The sequence below is a fragment of the Octopus bimaculoides genome, chromosome 2, assembly GCF_001194135.2.
Source record: "Octopus bimaculoides isolate UCB-OBI-ISO-001 chromosome 2, ASM119413v2, whole genome shotgun sequence".
Lineage (NCBI taxonomy): Eukaryota > Metazoa > Mollusca > Cephalopoda > Octopoda > Octopodidae > Octopus > Octopus bimaculoides.
In genome coordinates this window covers 32735018-32735234 of record NC_068982.1, presented here as the reverse complement: position 1 = coordinate 32735234, position 217 = coordinate 32735018, and positions in this window count along the sequence as shown.

The following is a 217-nucleotide window of genomic DNA, read 5'->3' as shown; positions in this document are numbered from 1 at the left end:
ATATATATATATATATATATATATATATATATATATATATATATATATATACATATATAAACACACATACACATACACGCACACACGCACATATATATACACGACGGGCTTCTTTCAATTTCCGTCAAACAAATCCACACACAAGGCTTTGATCGGTTCGAGGCTATAGTAGAAGACACGTGCCTAAGGTGCCACACAGTGTGACTGAACCCGGAAA